This window comes from Musca vetustissima, unplaced genomic scaffold, assembly GCF_032173495.1.
Source record: "Musca vetustissima isolate MV318-11 ecotype Yass unplaced genomic scaffold, APGP_CSIRO_Mvet_v1 utg4332, whole genome shotgun sequence".
Lineage (NCBI taxonomy): Eukaryota > Metazoa > Arthropoda > Insecta > Diptera > Muscidae > Musca > Musca vetustissima.
Window position 1 is genome coordinate 67366 of NW_026882123.1, and position 20226 is coordinate 87591.

Sequence of the window (20226 nt, forward strand, 5' to 3'; positions counted from 1 at the left end):
AGCTGTTTCGTGTTGCTCCTTCATAGAGAGAGCTTTCAATCTAAAAATTAGCCAGTATAGAGATACCTAAGTCTTTGGCAAAGCACTGCCTAAGGGCAATAGTGTTCTTTTTAATTGTAAGGTATATATTTTTTCAATTTTAACTGATCAAAAATGCAAGCACGTTCTTAAGCAATTTATCCTTTTGCTCTATTAGATGGATAATTAAAAGGCAATGAAACCAATGATTTTCGAATTCAGGCTAGAAGACTCTATTTGGTGTTGATTCAATTTACAAAATATGTTTGTATGTTTATAATAGCCCAGTTTTAAGATCGTTTTGCATTCATTGATAACATGGCTAATAGACGAACGAATATCTCAATAACCTAAACAATTTCAATGCGACACGGGATTACCTCCAGATACATTGAAATCCGTTGTCAGCATATATATATATATATATATATATTACAAACATGATACACACTCGTCATCCACATTAAATTTAGCATCCAGCATCCGATCCTATCTAAAATTAACGTCATTGAATTATTTCAGGAGATATCAGTGATCCAGATTGTTCTCGCGAAATATCTAATGTTAGTTATTCTTATAATGTGGCATTATCTAGTATGCTAATAATAACAAGACCAGAAACTCTTCGCGTGAGTCACTTTTCATTTAGAAACCACTAAGGAAAGTTCAAAAGTCGGACTATATGATACCCTTCACCACTTTGGGTACCAATCCATGGAAATTTATGAAAAATTTAATGTCAATCATCGAGCAAAATATGGAAATGTGTTGTATAAAATGAATAGAGTCGCTATTTCCAAAAAATGTACACAAAATCCAAACAAATTATCATAAAATTATTTTTATTTTGAAAATGATATATTTTTCTCAATCGGACCAACATAAAAATTGAAAAACATGAATGAAAATATATCAAATTTATATTTCAATGAAACTTGGCATGTATCTATAATTGAGCCATTGCCATATACATGTGTAACATATATGCAAAATGTTGTCTATATCGGACAAATATTGGGAGTTTGGTGCTCCATTTACTTAAAATCAGACGAAACTATATATGGGAGCTATATCTAAATCTGAACCGATTCCAACAGAATTTGACATACATCAATATGGGCCTTATTCAGTACTCTGTGCAAAATGTTTTCTCAATCGGAAAAATGTGGGCAGTATGGTGTTCCATTTACATAAAATCGGACGAAACTCTATAAATCTGAGCCGATTTCAACAAAACTTGCCATATATCAATCTATACCTAATTCAGTACTCTGTGAATAGAGTGCGCTATCCAAAATTTATCTCGACACAAAATCCAATACAAAACTTCACATGCATCAATCTAGACCTAATTCAGAACTCTGTGCATAATTTTGTCTCAATCGGACAAACATCTACAGTATGGTGCACCATTTACATAAAATCGGAGGAAACTATATCTTAATTTAAACCGATTTCAAGAAACTTGGCATGTATCAATCTAGACCTATCTCAGTACTCTGTGCAAAATTTTGTCTCTATCGGAAAAATATTGGGAGTTTGGTGACCATTTACCTAAAATCTTACGTAACTATATATGGGAGATATATTTAAATCTGAACCGATTTTCTCCAATTTCAATAGGGTTCGTCCTTGTGCCAAATAAGTGACATGTGCTAAGTTTCATTCAAATCGGATCATAAATGCGACCAGTACTTTGTTCACAAAAATACATGGACGGACGGACAGACAGACGAACATGCGTAAATCGACTCAGAAAGTGATTCTATGCATATTCTCAAAAGGAACCATGGGTCTATCTAGATTCCTTTTACCTGTTACAAACATATACAGAAAGACATAATATTCACAATTTTGTTAAGTACAATGTAGATATATAAGGTAGCCGCATCGGCGAATTTGGAACATGATACGTCAAAATTGTTAACAACAAACGAATAATAGTTGATTCGCCCTGACATATAACATTTGAAGCGAATTCTTCCAACCAATCAGAACAAAGGATTAAGAAATTGTTTACTTTTTCTTAAATTTTGTTGAATTTCTATAGTTATGAATTAACCAGTAAGGAAAGTGGTAAAGTCGGACGGGGCCGACTATATGATACCCTTCACCACTTTGGGTAAATTCAACAGATGAATCTTAACAGACGTCGCACATCATTCTAGACTTTATTCAGTACGCTGTACCAAATTTCGTGGAAATCGAAAGGTATACAGAGACTTTGGTACACCAAATTGTTAACAACAAAATATATATAGTTATATCTAAATGACATATAACATTTGACGCGAAACTTAGCACACATCATTCTAGGCTTAATTGTACTTTGCCAAATTTTGTGCAAATCGAAAGATAGTTATGAATTAAAAACATAATTTACCAAAATCGGACGAAAATTTATATGGGAGCTATATATAAATCTGAACCGATTTTTATGAAACTTAGCACACATCATTCTAGGCATAATTAAGTACGCTGTGCCAAATTTCGATGCAAATCAAGATATATTGGGACTTTGGTGCAATGTCAAACAATAACTATATAAATGATACAAATGATGAATGTCCAAATGGTTTCGCTATAAAATTGAGGTATGCAAAACACGAAACCTTCATCTAAGAACTCATAAAGCATGTTGAAATAACTTCACAACAGTCGGATCCTGCATGCCCATTGAACTGCTCTTGATTTCAATGCAAATGTGTTATCTATATTATGCTAAATCAAGAATAACAATCTCATTTTTTACCTATAACATATAATGAATTAATTTTTTGGGATTCAATTAAATGACACAAATCATTCTTCACTCTTACTCTTACAACAGATGTATGCTCTCATTTTTGTACCGTACATAACTTTGTTCTGAGGATATATACGTAATTTGTGAGAGATTTGCTACCTAATAAGACTCAAAGCACCAAATTTTTTTTAGCAACACAAAATCGAAAATTGGGCCTACCCAATCCGAAAAAAACCTATATTTATAAGGTAGGGAGATTTGCTTGAGGTGAATAACAAAAAAGCAACTATGCACGTGTGGCCTCTTCTGCCAAAAATAAAATAAATATTCGCAACAAGTGTTTGTGTTCATTTCACATTTTTTCAACACTAAACTAAAAACACGAAAAATGAATGAATGGTTATGATTTCTTCCCAGAATCCAGTACAAAGTAATTACTTCCAGACGAACGTATTAAAAACATAATTTTCATTTCAATTAAATTTGAATATATTTCAATTTATTTTTAATTTATTTGGCATAGTATTCAAAACAATACACACACATACACAAAAGATGTATCTTGATTTGATCGAACAAGCCACCTTGAGAAAAAATTGTAATCAGTTGGTAGCTGTAATAATTATACCGTGCTAAATTCATGCGTATGCGTACGAATTTATTCACCTCGACGCCTCCGAACCATAGTATGCTAAGTCAACTTAGTAATAATCGGCAAATCCAAACCAAAGTTATAAGCAAAAATGTACCTAGCCAGACACGTTAGATTGAAGAAACTTCCATACTGAAAAACTCACTTTACAGACTTAGCATACTATTCTTCGGAGGCGTCGACATGTATTTCAATGAATGCTACCCAAATACGCATTGCGTATACGATTGCATATGAAGCAAACCGTGAACGTTATATGTTACGCTGTTCTGCCCAAATAGAATGGGAAAATTCATAGAATATCAATCCAGTGTATAGCAAAAATTGTCGCAATTCTGTAGCCTTCCAATTACAAAGCTCCACCATTGACCGAGGCTTGCGCGCAAAATCTTTCGTAATATTACTTTTCAGATTGAGGAGGTTATTGGAAATATTATTTATTTTTTCATCCGAAATTATTATTTTATTTGTAAGTTTCAATAAAATTTTTCTCATGACTCATAAATCAATCAAATGCATGCTGTCGAGAGGAGCTTGTGTAATCATTAAAATATCTATATTTTCTAATGGCGTTAGCTTCGTCAAATAAGTATTAAGGTGATGACTTGCATATATCTGTAACCGAAAATCCTCGTCTGTTATTTGTGTTGCTGACGCTACATGCTATATGTCAGAACTCCATCAATCTTTTTACCAATTTGTATGCACTTTGAACATCCATTACGAGAAGTGTGAGATGGAGTGCACGTAATGAAAGCTCTGGAGCTGGATCATCACATAAAATAGCTCGAATTTCTAGGTTTAATTTCCGGTTTAATTGCATAATTAAATTTATAAAAGGGAGAAGCGATTAAATTCTCATTCCTAAGAATTTGAATTAAATGTTGTGAACAGCTCCGTGAAATTCTGTGTTGTATGCCCCATTCTTTTAATTTTTCACTAAAATTCAATTCTGATCTGCTTTCAAAAATTTCCAAATCTTGCTCTTCAAAATTGTTTTCGCATTGTTGTTGATTTCCTTTAGGAATTATTTCAGCACTTTCCATACGAATTTCTTCCACATTTTGAAATTCACACAAATAATTTCTTTTTTATTAATCTTTTCAAATGTCTCCTGCTCATTTTTTCACTTTTTTCACAAAAATCACAATTCAAATGCTGAACCGATGTTTTTATACCCTACACAACTATTGGTCTGTTCCCGTACTGCAAGAATCTACTCGATTTTACTATTTTCTTCGATATCATAAAGGAAAATTTGTTATCGTAGTAAAAAGTAGTAGATTCTTGCAGTACGGGAACAGACCATATGTTGTCAGGGTATTATAGCTTTGTGCAGCCCCAAGAGTTTGTAACGCCGCGAAATATTGGCCCTAGACCCACCTTTAAGTATACCAATCGTCATATCTCGACTAGCTGAGTCGATCTGGACATGTGTGTGTGTCCGTCCGTCTGTCCATTATAATTTGTAAACACGATACAGGCCACAGTTATGGACCAATCTTCACGAAATTTTGCATGTAGGATGGGTTCTGGCCAATGAAGACCCCTATTGTTTTTGGTGAAGATCGGTTAATATTTAGAGGATGAAATGGACCAAATACTTAATTTTTGTCGGTTTTTCTTGTCGCTCCGGAGGCCGCAATTATGGTCCGACCATCGCGAAATTGTACATGGAGAAGAGGATCGTGCCAAAGAATAAGCATGTCTGCTTTGATAAATATCGTTCATTATTTAGCGGGTCAAATGGACTCTGACTTTTGTGTGAAAAATTACAAAATTTGAATTCTATGGCTTATATCTTTATTCCTGAAGGATATAGGCCCGATTAGTTGATAGTATATCCAAGAGGAGTGGTTAACCTTTAAATTGATATCAAATATATTGATGTATCTATTCGGATGTGGGAGTTACACTTAAATATTTGCAGGTGCTTACGTATTCAAATATTATTTAGTAACCCATTACCAAATTAGAGGGCGGAAATATAGCGCTGATCGCTTTGAAATATTCCATGAAGTTCCAATTATGGTCAAGGACAACGCCTATAATTTTCGGTGATGATCAGAATAAAATTTTGGGATGAAGTGGACGGAAAACTTGATTTTTTGTGTGTTTTCTAGTCGAACATAAGCCGAACATCACAACTCAATCCACCGTGAAGGGAATCTCAACAAGTAAGTAGAAGGGCTGTACTGAATATTTGTAATATTCGGAACATGTAAGGAAGATGTGCTGCTGACTTCTAATCGGGAAAGTCGGGGCAAATATCACTAAATATTGCCCAGGCTCGGAATAAACATCCGCAGAAAGTTCGAGTTTCGTGGTAGTTGTGTAGTGTATCGTATGGTCGGCCCCGTCCGACTATACTGCTCCGCTCACTGGTTAATAATTTAATTTTTTTTTTTTGCAATGACAATATTAACTTCAATGATTAACAGACATAGAAGGCTTTTGTATTGTGAAAAAAGTCGAAAAGTTGAATTAGTTTTGAAACATTTTGGATACAACTCTAACCATTGGTAATCTATCATGGTATAATAATAGAAGGTAACAGCAAGTGTTGTTGTACAAAAAACGATACAACAACCACATGGAAATTTGTTGTTGTAAGTTCTACTAGTGTCAACTCATTTGACAGAAAAATGTAAACAAACAAACAAATTATCATCAAATTATTTTTATTTTGAAAATGAAATATTTTCGAATCCTCAAAATAAAAATTGAAAAACATGAATGAAAATGTATCAAATTTATATTTCTATCGCTTCCACATCTTTCCTATAATTGAGCCATTGCCATATATATGTGTAACACATATGAAAATGCTGGGAATAGCGAGTTATTCCTTGAAAAAAGATTTGCTCCCTCAAACTTTCCCAGCAGGCAGATTGAGTAAATTGAATACAAGAGCACATTTAATAAAGAACAATTTCAAATTGTATGCGTTCCCAATTTTCCTGTTGGGTGATTTTTAAAAACATAATTTGTTAAATTCATATTGACACTAGTATTACGTTGGAATCAAATCAGCTGGGATTTGCTGTTACCTTTTATAATTGTACCATGGTAATCTATAAAGTAGTCAATTTTTGATATGTTGCATTACCTGTATATAGTGAAATCACAACATACATTTTGTCGTAATTTTGAATTAAGGAATGGATATGTTGTATATTTTACATGATACAAATAGGCAGTCATGTAACTAGTGAAACCGGCAACTAGCTATATAACTACAACTATATCAAAGGTGACAATTGATATTTTTTGAACAACTGGGAAGCCACATTTAGAAATAATTGTAATCAGTTGGTACCCTACCTTGTAATAATTATACCAAATTCGAAAAAATAAACTATGTTCTGTCATAGTTGAAATTTTTAAACATTTTTTTTCTATTTTGTTGTCAATATATTAGAATTTTTTCTTAAGAGAGAAAAGAATAATTATTTCAGTAAGCGATACAAGTTAATAAACTTAAATGGGATTTAAAACATGTAAGAACGTCATTAAGAGGTAATTATAGCTAATGGGATTGGAGGAAAAATATGTTTAACTAAATCATCCGAAATCTTAATCCTGTAATATCATCACAATTTTGAAGTAAATTTACCAATACTAAGCCCAATGCTGAAAAAATGCAAAGAAGTGTTTTTAACTTCTTAAGCAACCTAAAACGGAATCATTACCCCAATGTATTCAAAACGAGGGAATGCTATATTGGAAATGTCCGACCATTGAAGCATATGTATAAGTCCATCAAACTAGCTATTGTTATACAGGGATATGTCATCTTGAGATATAGTGAACATTGAAAGAGATTTTTTTTAATTTATTTTAAGTTTATTTTTGTAACTACCACCATAATAGCTAAGAATACCAGATATACCAGTAATGCCAAAAGGGCGCAAAAAAGGCCACATTTAACTACAGAACAGGAGAATTATTTATACATATATCCTCCACAATGGACTTATAATTAAAAAATTATATATAATTTTACCCCCAGCAAATAGCTGATAATAGTGACGTCTACAAAAAAAAAAAAAACAAAAAACAACTTCTCCGGTCTATGTCCTTTAGGAGGAAATTCATATATACGCCATACAATGCAAATTTTCTCATTTTTCACACAATAGTCGTGGTCTATTAGACCCGCCAAATATTGACCGACCTTTATAACAACTGCCATGCTTATTCTTTGGTCAGATTATTTTCCCAATGTAAAATTTCCTAATGTTCGGGTCATAATTGTATCCTCTAGAGCAGCCAGAAAACCATTTCATCCCCTAAATATTAACCGATCATTAGCGAAAGCAATAGGGGTCTTCATTGGACTGAACCGAACCTACATGCAAAATTTGAAACGGACATACACATATGTCTAGATCGACTCAGCTAGTCGGGATATAACGATCGGTGGTTCTAGGTTCAATATTTCGCGGCGTTATAAGCTCTTGGAGTCACACAAAACTATAATATCCCTACAATATAGATTTGTAGGGTAAAAAATCGATTTTGCAGAAAATGCTTTTTAAATTTTCAATTGTCCATATAGAGATCACTTTTTTAATGGAGTTGAATTTGCTTATACAATTGAAGTCGATTATAAGACGACCAAGAGATTGGCAAAATTGGTCGCTATAAGTGATATTGAATAAAAGCAAAACTTTTTTCTAGGCTTTGGATTCCGCCGCACTATGTCGCGATTTCATCATAACAGCGGCCAAAAATAGAAGAGTTTATTATATATTATCATAGGTGGATACAATTTTGTGCAAGTACTTATTATTGACCTAAAAAGTAAGTGAAAAAGAATTGGATCGATCAAACAAAATTTGGTATGCCTCTCATATAATGGGTCTTCAAATTTTCACTCCTTTGGCCTAAAAAAATCCTTAATATGTAACCAAATTCCATGAAAATTGGCGGTTTACACCTACTATGGTCTACACCTACTATGGCAAGTCGTAAAAACTATATAGATCGGACCAAAATTGGGTATACCTCCCACACCATGGACGTTGAAAAATATTTGGCCTATACAAGACTGTAATAAGTGTTTCAATTTAGTTGTTGGTCCATGTTTCAGGATACCATGCAAACAACCCTAAAAGTAACTTTCTGTACTATAAAATCGTTATATTTAATTAAAGTCAATATTTGTAACATATTCGATATACTTCAAACAATACATACATCATTGATTTACCATTCATCAGATTTTCAGAAGACGCACCAGAATTGTATAAAATATTGTTTTCCGAAATTTACGATTTAGAGTCTTCCATGTTATAATCTCGAGCTTTTATTGTATGGCTGTTGAAAGTGTTACAAGTTCGGATTGTACATAGAATACTGAATAAAATCCTTTATGTGTGGACAATTGTAAACACCATATGGTCTCTATTTACATACCAACAACCGTGAATACTAGTTTTTAACATTCACAGCAACCAAAATAAACATTTTTAAGACAACCCGTAATTTAAATATTCAAATATTTGAGCATCAGAAAAATTTACCCATTTTTTGAAAATAAGGCAGTTTGCCAACAACTATAAGATTTGAAAACTTTTAAAGACAAAACTACTTGACCTGTCAATACCAAATTTCATATTTATTCTAATTCGATTGTTTTCTATTAATTCTCATCAATAACCGATATTTCGCTAAAAACATTATCGTTATTGCTACTCACTTCTTCTTTCTGATAACATTTGCTTAAAATTAAATAATTGAGACGTGCAACATGAACTTCAAATATAATAACAATTTTTATCACAAAAAATAATCTTCATTTTATTGTTGCCATATGTAGACATATGTGGCACATCTATCACCTTTAAATGGCAACACAAGGTTAACTTTCAGTAATTTCATAATTTACTTTGAACAAATTTAATATTAAAAAAAGTGTTTTTTCGCCAATATTGACTGAACGACTGTTGACCATATGTTGTTACAGTTGTTACGTCTTCATCGTTATTGTGATCTTCGACTTGTGATGACTTTATAACCATCAGGATGGCTCTATGTGGGAAGTGAACAAAAAACGAAAAAAAAATATTTGTTAAATTTCATATTTTTGCAATCAATAAGATAGTCCTTTTTGTTTGGCGTCAAGGATGATCGTGTCTCCTCCGATACAGGACAAAGTGTAACAGGTGCTTCAATATACCTGACTTTTGATGCCGGATATTACTTTTTGCTAAACTTTGAACAGTTGGCCAAATTGAATTGAATCGATATTGACGTTTCGTAAAAATGCAATTTGTGCACGATATGATGTCGTGGAGATATTTAATTGAATCGTCTCATGATCTCCTCATGGTCAGATTATCAATATGCTTAAGTGTAACGCTTCGTATGCGTTTTTGAATAAACTGTAGACGGAAATTGGCATTTAGTTGTTTAATTTGGAAAAACTGACATTTTTAAGACAATAATGTTTAATAAATTCGGAACAATATGTTTTAGTTATTAATAGTTCTGATAGACTACATTTAACTAGACTAAAGAGGGGGATCCCCTTAAACATTTAAAAAAGAGTCAATCGGTGTTGTCCTCAGCCTATGGTTTGGTAATGTCTAGGGAATTGCAAACAGATTTCATTAATCGCTTTATACAAGGTATGTACATATATGGCTGTTAAGGAGTTGACCTGTGAAACCTACAGACCCCATCTTTGGATTTCACACCGGTCATTCGCTTTATATTGTATTAACAAAATTTAAAATGTTGAAACTTTTTTGGGTAGTATCAGAAGGAGTAAACCGATGAATCCCATCTTGGGATTTTATCTAAACTTGTTAAAAATATTATGTTGTGCAAAATAGTATGAAATTTGGATATTCCGGTCACTTTATATGAGAAGCATTTTCAAAATTTTAACTGTTTGTATGGGAGGTACTAGAAGCAGTGGGCCGATATGTCCAAACTTGACATCACCACATGTCAAATATTAGGACATACGCTTAAGCCTGTAAGTGGCCTGGTGTGAGTTTTAGAGAAGGAAGAAAGTTAGAAAGCCTAAACAAAAGTTTTATTCCTTGCTTTCAAGGTTTTGTAAGTGGGCCTGCAGGCTGTAATACCCTGTGAGGTTATAGTTTTTATATCCTGACCAAAGTTTGCACTATACCAGTTCAGACACTCTGTTATAGCTTGAACCTTCGTGTGTAGGATCGTCTTGTGATCTGGTAGGCGAAGTGAAATTTCGGTTTTCGGTTCTTCAATGAAAAATCCCATTCCGGACTTCCCAACTAGCTGAGAGCCTGTGTAACAACATTTACCAGGGGGCATATTTGCTAGTGTTCCGCAATGTCATGAGTCCCTGTGTGGTATAATAATTTCAATTTATTTTAGCTATTCGTTCCGACTCAAAACTACTAATTGAGGATCCGATTGTGGCCTGTACCATATTTTGGTGTGATCTATTGTATCAGCCGCTTCATATTTTATTTGGAAGTAAATTCGATGTATATAGTATAGACTCCAAAGTTCTCGTTGGTGGTGTACTCAGTGCCCAAACAGACTAGCATGTTCTCTGGACTTTCCGCACTGATTTTACATTGCATTTTTTGTCTATTGCTGTCCACCAGATGACAGAGGCGTATATTAGAATTAATCTAATAACGCTCTTATAGATCCAGTGTATTATCTTTGAATTAAAACATAATTTACAGCCTAAGGCTCTTCTGTAAAAGGACCAGCATCTGTGGGCTTTGTCTACCCGCTCCTGTATGTGGTCTTCCCATATAAGTTTTCTGTCAAGGATGAATCCCAGATATTTAACTTTATTTTATATGGTTATTACTTCGTTTTGACAGATAGGTTCTTTTTCCATTTCGCCATTCTAGTGAAGAGACATATTTACGTTAAGGCCCTTCGGCCTCGCCCAAGAATAGGCAATGTTTAACATTGTTTCCTCTCAGAAGTATTATAACATCGTTTGTATAACAGACGAGTTTCAGCCCCTCCTCAGTTAAGGTCCTTAAGAGGCTACTGATAGTGATAACCCACAGCAGTGGTGATTAAATCCCCCTGTGATGTCCCTTGTTCTAATATGTCCCTGATATTTATGTCTTGTAGGCTACAGTTTATCCATCCATCTATTCCTTAGCATGTGAATGATATAATCTAAGGTATTTCAGCAAATAAAGTTTACATAAGAGGAATTCAGTCGATCAGGACATGGGGACTATGGTATTGCGTTATGACGTAGTATCGAATACCGAAAACTTAAACCTACATAGACAATTTTCCGCGCAAAATCATAACATGGACTTATATGGATCATTTGCTATGAATATAAATCAGCCTTCCATAACCCTTTATATCTAATTATAGCCACATCTGTGGAAAAAGTGCCTGAAACCTTCAAAATACCGAATATGCGATACCACAAACCAAAAATAACTAAATACAACCAATTAGGTAGAAACATGTGTCCAAAATACTCCGGTGAGTATTTCGATGTTATGTAATATACGCTCTGCCTTATGGTGGAGGCTATAAAATAAAGGAGAATGACGTCCAACATCAAGTTTGACTGTGATAATCCACTATATAATTTGACATTCCACACAATACCAACCATGCCTACTCGGCACATACGAGGATTCCCTACACGAGAATGTTTGTTGTCGTTCAATTGCAATTATAAATTAGGTTGCGCACATCACATTCAGATGTCACCGTTGTCGGCATTCACTTTAAAGTGGTAACAGGTTTCCGAATTAGCACCGCCATCTTGTGATGGCAATTGTATTTAGTACCAAAACTTGTACTAAAGTTTCCGAAGGAGATAGAGTCATCTAGTGATGTTCTCAGTGATATCCAAATACTCTCTTGCTGCCATCTACATTTCCTTTTAACTATTAGTGCACCATATATGTAGATGTCGCATGAAACATAATAGTGTTCTAAATTTAGTACTATTGAGAATACATTAAGAGATTATTTCAATTGGAATTTGCAGTTGCGCACATCACATAAAGATGTCGACTTCTAACGTTATTTTTATTATGCCTGTTTAAACTGTAATATATAACAGTCTTATCTGTTATACTGTGTGCATACTTTTTCATGATCTAGAAACAAATACAATACACTTTTTTATAATAGTACAGAGTTAGATATGAATATTCAATACCCCTAAAATCAATAGCGACTCTTATAAAGCGGATAAGCGATGATAAATTGCTGCCACAAGAAAATCAAATACCCAAAAATACCAAAATCTAGGATACCGTTCTATGGGTAATTTATGTATGAGAACGAAAATGTGAAATTAGAGCCAATTTGCTTGAAAATCGTGCCGAAAATTCCCTAAATAATGAATACTAGGGGTTTACTCTGAATCTTTAGCTAATATTGATTTATGGTAGGGAGTTTCCTACACCATAAGAATCCAAAATATGTTTGAATTAAAGCCAATTTGGTTGCAAATATTTTCCAAAATGACAAAATTTTGGAGGTGCCGTTATATTGGGAGTACCCTAAAAAATGCACCAATATTGATGATTTAAGTAAGATGATTTGCTACCAAATAATATCCTTAAAATGCCGACTTATCAAAACTAAAATTTAAACATTTAAATATAATATATTGGTTATATCGCCATAGAATTATATATTGATCCAGAATTTATAGGGTTATCCATTTCGTGGTTCAAAAGTATGGGAATGGAATTCGACACCTGTCAAACTAAGTTCTTGAACTATTTGTTTATACCCTCCACCATAAGGTGCAGTGTGTACTAAATTTGTCATTCCGTATGCAGCGTATCGAAATATCAAATCTTCCTACCGAAAATGATAAATATTGGTCCACTTTTTAGAGTAGTCCCCATATAACAGTATTGCGGGTTATTATAGGGGTTTTAGAGACTTTTTTCAAATAAATAGCTGTAAATCGGTATTGTAGATTTACTTTGGCTCCCATCAACATTCGTTATTTTAATGATTTTGGCCACATGTTTCTATCCATTTTTAAAAAAATTATCAACATTAGCCCTTATATCCGGGTAGCCCACATATAATAGTAAACCCCATTATTCGGTATTTTGAGCATGCATTTTAACTGAATTGGATTTAATTTGATTTTTCAGATTTGCATGGGGTGTCAAATCTTGCTAAAGTAAATATCGGATATAAGCACATCTCATATAAGAAAAAATCGGATATAAGAAAGTTTATCAAAAAAACCGAGCCTTTTTACATCTTTTCAGTGTAAAAATTGCTTCATATAAGAAAAACGCGAATAAGAAAACCATAAGGAAAGTAGTAAAGTCGGACGGGGCCGACTATATGATACCCTTCACCACCCTTCCGTACGTTGTGAAAAATTTTGTGTCAATCGGACCCAGAATTTATATCTAATTTCTAGGTTATACTAATTTCAAATCGTTGTGCAAAATTTTGTGTCAATGTTGTGTAAAATCGGATGAAATTAAATATGGGAGCTATATCCAAATCTGAACCGATTTTCGCGAAACTCGACACACATCATTCTGCACCTAATTCAGTACTCTATGCCAAATTTCATACAAATCGAATAATATATAGGGACTTTGGCGCACCATTTACCTTAAATCGGACGAAACTATATATGGGAGCTATATCTAGCACACATGATTCTGGACCTAATTCAGTACTCTGTGCCAAATTTCGTCCAAATCGAATGATATATATAGACTTTGGTGCACCATTTACCTTAAATCGGACGAAACTGTATATGGGAGGTATACCTAATCGGAACCGATTTTCTCGAAACTTAACACACGTGATTCTGGACCTAATTCAGTACTCTGTGCCAAATTTCGTGCAAATCGAATGATATATAGGGACTTTGGTGCACCATTTACCTTAAATCGGACGAAACTGTATATGGGAGCTATATCTAAATCTGAACCGATTTTCTCGAAACTTAACACACATAATTCTGGACCTAATTCAGTACTCTGTGCCAAATTTCGTGCAAATCGAATGATATATAGGGACTTTGGTGCACCATTTACCTTAAATCGGACGAAACTGTATATGGGAGGTATATCTAAATCGGAACCGATTTTCTCGAAACTTGGCACACATCTTTCTGCGCCTAATTCAGAATTCTACGCCAAATTTCATGCAAATCGAAGGATATAGAGGGACTTTGGTGCCCCATTTACCTTAAATCGGACGAACCTATATATGGGAGCTATATCTAAATCTGAACCGATTTTCTCGAAACTTGGCACACACGATTCTTGACCTAATTCAGTACTCTGTGCCAAGTTTCGTGCAAATCGAATTATATATAGGGACTTTGGTGCACCATTTACCTTATATCGGACGAAACTATATATGGGAGCTATATCTAAATCTGAACCGATTTTCTCGAAACTTGGCACACATCATTCTGGACCTAATTCAGTACTCTATGCCGAATTTCGTGCAAATCGAATGATATATAGGGACTTTGGTGCATCATTTACTTTAAATCGGACGAACCTATATATGGGAGCCATATCTAAATCTGAACCGATTTTCTCGAAACTTGGCACTCATCGTTCTGCGCCTAATTCAGTATTCTATTCCAAATTTCATGCAAATCGAGGGATATAGAGGGACTTTGGTGCCCCATTTACCTTAAATCGGACGAACCTATATATGAGAGCTATATCTAAATCTGAACCGATTTTCTCGAAACTTGGCACACATCGTTCTGCACATAATTCAGTACTCTATGCCAAATTTCATGCAAATCAAAAGATATAGAGGGACTTTGGTGTCCCATTTACCTCAAATCGGACGAAAATATATATGGGAGCTATATCTAAATCTGAACCGATATTCTCAAAAGGAACCATGTGTCTATCTCGTTTCCTTTTGCCTGTTACAAACATATGCACAAAGACATAATACCCTGTACCAGAGTGTGGTGAAGGGTATAAACACTGATATAAGATATGTTTGTCAAACACCCAAGTTGACAAAGGTATTTGAAAACGTTTCATATAAGAAAATATTTAAGATTGTTGGCCACACTGAATATATTTAAATATTGTTAGTCAAACTATGAACTGATTTTAATTTTGTAATTTTTGTTTATTTAAATTTTTAGTTTCTAAGATACTGAATTTTTTCTTGCCATATAATTTAATTTCATAACTTTGTATAATTTAATTTCATAACTTTGTATTTTTTATACTGAATTGTATTATTAATAAAATATTGTTCTTTAAAACATGATTTTCATTTAAACATTTTACTTTAAGGAAATATATTCGTATAAGAAATAGATTTCTTTTATGCGTATGTACTCTTGTGAGAAAAAACTTTCTTATATCTGATAATTCCATATAAGAAGAAAACGCATATAAGAAAGAAATCTCTGACTTTTTGAGTTTCTTTAAATCCGATATCTACTGTACTAAACATGATCAAGATTGTTTAAATTTTAGGGAAACCTTGATATATTTTGTATACTCATTGAGCAGAAAATCTCGCTACCAAAAATTATCAAGATTGACCGAAGTTTCCGGTCAATCTTTAACTTTAACTTAATATTTGGAATTTTTGGGGATTTAGGCATGTTTTCAAACCGAATTCGCTATAATTCAATTTATGAAATTCTTAGTGTCTAATCTTCTAACCAAAAATTGCAATGTCAGTTTACGGTTTGGTATAGATCCCATAGAGAAGTATCATCCCATTTTCGGTATTTTGAAGACTTTAGCTGCATTTTCCAACCGATGGGAGTTGTAATTTGGTATAAAGGGTTCTGGAAGGCTATACAAATTTGTGCGGTGTATATATAGGTCCAAGCTTTGATATATCACATAAAAGGTCCTCGTCTTTTTCGGTATAAATAAATATTCCACCGGATTTTCTCATGAAAATGGCTATAATTTGACATATCGTATTCCTGGTTTTATGAAAGACGTATGTTGTTACTAAAAACTGTTATATTTTGGTTGGTTTGGGTTTTGAATTTACGATATAACTGTTCAACATATAATGCGAACATCCCTATTTTATTTTACTTTAGAGCCCTCTAGTGATAGAAAATGACTTCCCACTACATTCCGAGCCACCTATTTGTAAACATCGAAAGCTCTATACAATAACAAGACAAAGATGTCGCCGTTACAGATAAACACGCAAGGTTTGTGACTGTGGTTTAGTACATGCAAGAACTATGGCATAACACTAGGCGCATACGAAAACACGCATATTTTGCGATGCCGTACTCATTGATTGATGAACAATACTGTGTTATGGGTTTAAAAAGTTTTATTAAGATAATTATTTTCCTATACAAAAAATAATATTAATTAAATACAATTAAGTTAACTATTTTAAATATGTACATTAGAAATGTTGTAAATTATCTTCATTTTTGGATTTCATAGACAAGTGTATGAACTGCGGTTATTCGATGATATTTACAGGCTATACGACATCCTTTCGAGCAATAAACTTCATCGGAACACATAGACTGAGCCAAGTCTATGGCTGCTTTGGGAAGAGCTTCACAATAATCATAGCACATATAACAATCGGGAACATCACGACATACATCAAAATCTCCCACTTCAACATTAAGGGTCTATATGAAAAAAATGTAAACATATTTTGTTAATAAAAATTCCACACTTGATTTGAATTTATCACTTACCTTTAAATAACACTCTTGCCGGCATTGATGAACTTGCAAATATTTTTGTAGTTTTGCATTTCTTGAGAAATCTATAACTTTTCCTTCGCAGTATATAACTTGGACGAATAAAATCGCGAACAAAATCGTTAATTTACTGGTTGCCATTTCTGTTTTGATGTTACTGGGATGAACGTGTATCAATGACTGTTGCTGATTTCAAACATTCCTCATCCTTTTATATCCACAACCCATTTCATTGATAAATCGTTGGAAAAATTCCCAAGGAAATTTCATTCATAATTTTGCCTACCTCTCTCTCCCTCGCCCATTGTTAATCGACACAAAAGGATAAACCAATTTCATTGATAAATCTTTTGGAAATTCCCACAGTGACAAATTCCACAGACGATGACTAATTGTCAGGTAGGCAAAATTGCGTTCAGAGCAATGTATTACCTGTTAATTCTGTTTTATGACCTTCCTTCCTTCATGTCAATCATTATCCTTGACTTTGTGTGAATTTTATGCTTCAAACAATCCCTGGTGTGATTAATCTCTTGTTTTTATGACCTTATGTGCAATTCCAGTCATTTGTTTCGGAACAAACCCAAAATCTATTTTTATAACCGGATAAGGAAATACAGAATGGTCATGTGAATTTCCTACTTTTGTTTCCTGATTGCTGCATTTGCCTCAATACTAACAAAACCATGATATTTTATCTCCCCTACGCCCTGGAATATAAATTGTGGTTTGTCCTAATTTCTTAACGTTTTCGGATATATTCTATCTGTACCATTTATTGTGTGATTGCCTTGATGTTATTGTAGTCGATTGAAATATGAATGTGTCTAGTCTATAATATTCCTAAAAAAGTTGTTCATTTTTAAACCAAAAATATTAAAATTGTCATTTCGTTTCCAACCCATTGAAAGATTCGCCGGAGAACCCCAAAAGTAGCAATTTCAAATTTTCCAATCAGTCTATTCCGTCTGCCTCAAAGAGACATGGACATCTACAGAGTATATATTCATATATCGCTCATTTGCTTCAAGACAGGCATAACTCAAAAAACCTGTTTTCGAGTTAATGATGCACGATTGTTCGCTATAATAGACCTCAAGTTGTGTAAATATGAATATCTCTTACACACTCTAATTCAGAAGCTGTAGAAGTTCCTCTGCCCCATATAAAGTGTGAATAAATTGAAAACTTTAAACACATTTTCTGCAAAATCGCTTTTTTGAGTTATGCCTGTCTTGCAGCAAATGAGCGATGTATTCTTCCTCATCCTCACTTAACCGGCAATAATACACTTCGTTAATGTCTCATTTGGATGTGAGCGATCTAATACTGCAGTGACCTGTTATTATCCCTACAATGATTTTCTCTCTTTGAAATCCTGCATCCAGGTTTTGCTGAACATCTTTTGTTGGCTTTCTCGGCGAACCCCCTCGAACAAGCTCGTTACCATCTATGTCCTGGAACAACATAAATTAACTTTATGTCTGACATTTCCTATCAAGAACCGCTTCTGAGTTTATTGTAAACGACTTAAGTGATGTAAGAGCCGCCTGAATATCGACATATATAGTCATCGGTCATACATTATCAGCAGTATGTGTTTTGACTATCTCAGCCGCTTTGGTGAAAAATGCTACAGAGATCGTTAATTTTATATGACCAATTCCTTGCAGTGAGCAGCCTGGAACTTAACCGAAATATACAGTGGTTGAAGATTTAAGATTAAATTCAAGGCCGCTTGGGGTGTATTTCTTAGTGCTCTGGTAATCAGGATCTACGTTGATCATTGTACGCTACTCATTTTGGCCAGCAGTGTACACTTGACCACCCCCGTCACCAAACAAGGCAACCATATATAAGTATGGGGAATACAACCGTTAAATACAACCAATCGTGTTTTAGTCCTCCAACTTTTCCCTATAGAGTTCTTGCAAGGGTATAGTGCTATTAAACCTTTCTTAGTGCGTCCCTCAACATACCTTTTCCACTTTAGCCTATGTACCTAGGTATTTTGCTTCTAATGAAAGGGTTATGGTTACTCCAACCAGAGATGCCAGACGGAAGTTTGGGATCTTACTCTTCCTAGTGAAGAGTTGGTCAGGGTTAATAAGTCACCCTGCATTATATCAGACTGACTGACTAATAAGACTACATCATCGGTATAGGCTACAATCTTTTTTTTTTTTTTTTATCCTAAGATTATCCAATTTCATCAGTATTTATTACCAGAATCCATAGTAGAGGAGATAGAACTCCCTCTGTGGTTTTGCTCTGTTGGCAGATTTCCTCACGGAACTCTCTCTAATAGATGAATTGATAATTCTTCTTTTCAGCATCCGGACGTTCAAGAGCAGAATGGATAGCTACCAGTTTTACATTATTGAAGGCTTCTTCGATATCAAGGAATACAGCCAATTGGTAACCGGAGCTCTCCATATTCTTCTCGATATGGCCGACCACCTACTGTAAGGCAGTGTCCACAGATTTGCCTTTGATATAGGTATGTTCGGATTTGCTGATTTTGTTAGAAATTATAGTGTTCCTAATTTTCTAATTTCTAAAGTCTTGACTAGGAAGGCTAATCGATCCATAATCCTTAGGGATCGTACGACTCAGCTCTCCAGCTTTTGGGGTGAAGGCCACGGTTATCTCTTTTCATAGACTTGGTATGTATGATAAAAACAGACAAGCCCTAAAAATCCCCTGTAGAGTGACCAATACTTGATCGTCATCGTGCTGCAATAATGCCAGCCATGTGTGTGCAAAAGCAATATGCAATATGGCAAAAGCAATATGGCCAATTAATATTGTTAATAGCTAAAAATGTCCATAATGTTTTTTTCTTTTTGAAAACCTTCAATTTTATTTAGCCGGATTTCTGGTTTTTGTTGACATATCTATGTATAAATTTTTGGACGTTTTCATTTTATTTATGTTTAAAAATAGGTTTGGCATTCATTTATTTGAATCATCACTGTTGTTGCATAGATTTGAGTGGTGGTTGTTTATTATTATTGTTGTTGTAGTTTTTTTTATTGTATTTTATTGTTATTATTTCGTAATAAAATAATTTACTCTCTCTTTAATAGTAAAATTGTATAGTAATAATAAAATAGTATTACAATAATTTATACG